Source organism: Myotis davidii, unplaced genomic scaffold (genome assembly GCF_000327345.1).
Source record: "Myotis davidii unplaced genomic scaffold, ASM32734v1 scaffold62, whole genome shotgun sequence".
Taxonomy (NCBI): Eukaryota; Metazoa; Chordata; class Mammalia; order Chiroptera; family Vespertilionidae; genus Myotis; species Myotis davidii.
The window spans coordinates 3699726-3702940 of record NW_006295180.1 but is presented as its reverse complement, the minus strand read 5'-3'; positions in this window follow the sequence as shown (position 1 = coordinate 3702940).

Genomic DNA, 3215 nt, shown 5'->3' with positions numbered 1-3215 from the left:
TAGAGAAGCAGAATTGAGCATGTTAATTACAGTTTCTGGTCTCGGGGTCACTGAATTGACAGATATACATTATCTAGAGTCCTTGGGTATCCTGGGTTAAATTTAGGCATGTTATCTAAATTACAGTTTTGGGTCTCCGGATCAATGAGTTGATAGAAACACATTATCTAGAGCCCTTGGGTCTCCCGACCACTGAGTTGTCAGGACAATTTAGAGTAATTGTGCTGTCCTAGTCTCGGGACCACTGAGTCAGCTGGAACTCACCACCTGTGGCCACTAAAACAATTTAGGGTAATTGTGCTGTCCTGTTTTCAGGTACACTAGAATGTGCTAAGGCCAGTATGATAATAATCAATGGGATAGTCATTCAATCGATAAGGCATTCAATTGATAAGGCATTCAATCGAATGGGATGACTTATACAATTTAGAAAATCAGAGTAACCTGTCCATTGTTAAACAAAGCAAATAGGTACCATACTTCACTTTGATTAGCTGGTGTATCTTTTAAACACTAAATTTCAATTTCTGTTGTTGTTTTTTTGCTTTGTGATTCTTATTTATTACCTATTTCAGCCTCCTGAGAGTAGTTTACAGTTGCTAAGGTCAATTATAATGCAGAAAACATCAAGAGTACTGTTAGATTTTTTAAAAAAGAAACACATATAATTTTAAAGCACAACAGGTGTGAAAAGGGCTGCCGCTCCTCCTAATGGGTGTTTTCATCTTCTGCTACAGGATGTTGGTTACAATCCCTGGGGACAGATTTGAATTATTTAAAAGGGGAAATAATATTGTAACTGGACAAACAATGGGTCTGTTCTATCACTACTTCAGCCAAATGAAGCAGAGTCAGGGTTGAATCATATATGAGTGTTTATTCCAATATTGCCAGCAGTAGGGGAGAGCAGCAGGTCATCCACAGAAATCTGCTCTGCAGCTCACCATAAGCCAGCTGTTTATATAGCAAAAGCACAAAGGAAAAATAGGCAAAAGGGCAATTTACAGATATGCAAAAGGGCTTAGTGATATGAAAGGACAGGGTTACAAGGGGAAATAACCAAAGGAAGAGCCAAAATTAACAGGTAAGCAGGCTGGAGGTTTGCAAAGGCCTGCAGGTATGCAAAAAGGTCTGGGGGGCAGGGTGAGGGGAGTCTTCAAAGGGCTGAGGATCCTCGTTTCTGCAGCAAATCTTTTTCTTTTTCTTTTTTTTTATGTGCCTCAAGCATGAAACAGCTTTGGACACCGACACAGGCATTAAGCTAGGATGAACAAGGACTGTACATCTGCTTTGCCCCTGACTGATATAAGAGCAACACCACCAATCAGGTGTCTCCTTGCCCATTGCCAGGAGGGTTGCAGCAAGTCTTTGTTAATTTTTCCATGATAATAAAGAGTTAATATGCAAATGGTAGTTGTGCCCTCTCGCCCAAGCACCCTCGTGCAGGGGCTAGGGGACTTGAGGCTGTGTCCCCCACCCTGCGGGACTTGATGGGGGTGGGACCAGCTGAGTCTGGGTCTTGCACAATTTCAAGGTGTGCGTGGGTGAGCGGGGACTTGACTCTGGGTCCCGCGGTACACCCCAGACTCTGACAGGAGGGAGATTTTCATATACATTTTGCTAATTTTCTTTCATCTCTTATACTTCTATTATAGAGAAAGGGCAAATAGCAATATTAAAATATTTCCTCTAATTAATTCCCTTTTAATGTGCACAAATTTTGTGCACTGGGCCGCTAGTATGAATAATATAATAGCAACAAATACATATCTATCAACAATCAAATCTAAAAATCAAAATAAATGAATAAGAAATCTAATGAACAAAATAAACTGCTGAATAAAACAGAATCAGAGGTATGGAAGCATGGAACAGACTGATGAATCTCAGAGGGAAGTGGGAAGGGAAGGAGCCGGAAGAAATTAACCAAAGATCTTACCTATGAACACAGACAGTTAGATGGTGAATGCGTGGGGTGGGGTGGGAACTGGTGGAGAGGGTCAACGGGGGGAATAAAGGGGACATCTGTAATATTCTCAACAATAAAGATTTTAAAAAATAATAAAATTTTGGGGAAAAAAATTAAAATTCCAAAAGAGAGAAAGAAAAAAGTATCTCCCTAATTTGAATTCTAGGTGGTTTCCCCTGCAATTGACCTTTTTAAAAATGTTTTCTTATTGTGGTATTAAAATAAAATTTTTCTGCTGCTGTTTAGAAATCCTGAAGAGTCTTAATGCCTGATAAATAAATGCATCATATACAAGTTCCATTTACCTTATGTATAGGAGAGAGGATTCCCTGGTGTCTGAAGATTATAATAAAATCTATCTGCTTCACTCAGGGGAAAGTACTTAGGCTATCTCCAAGGGTCTGCACTCTTCTTTCTTACAAGAACACTTTGCATCATTTTCCTTCACCACTTTGCAGCATTTATATGTATATAAACATGTAATTATGTATGATATATGTATATTCATGTAGGTATCTATATATTCAAATATAATGCCTTTTTTAAAGATAAAAAGGATGTATTTTTATCATAAAGAAAAGTCAAAGAATGCCAAAAAGTACAAAATAAAGTAACAATTCAAATATAATCACACCTCCCAAGGGACAAAAACTCAGTATTGGCACTTGGTGAACATCGTTCTACATCTCTCTCTAAGCCACTGTTGCAGACTGAAACGCCTTCGGGGTCAAATGGAGCCTTGATAACTGAGATGGTCTGGGTTTAAGAAAACTCACTCAGCTGCTGTCTTCCTTTGGATTTTCCACATGGATGTTAAGAACTATTTCTCCATTTTAAGAAAAGTCAAAGTGAGAGTAAAAATGATGAATAGGAGCAAAGCTCTCCTCATTGCTGGGACAAGAGGGGAGTGGTGGATGCGGTGGCCGACTGGAGAGGCATGCTGGGCAGTGGGAGGGTGTCACTCAGGGGGACCAGATTGTTGGAAGTGGGAACGTGGCCCCAGTGCTGTCAGACCTTCTGATTCATTAGAAGATGTGAGGCATGTGTGTTTGTACTTGAAGCTTCCTCATTTTGAAGTATTTTCTCACAAGGGCTTGAAAATACTGTGCAGATTAAATCAAATATGGAATGTAGCTTGCTGACTGATACTTGTTATGGATAGTTGGATGGATAGGTAGACCTGAAGAAAAGTAGCCAGCATAGCCCTAGCTGGTTTGGCTCAATGGATAGAGCATTAGCTCATGGG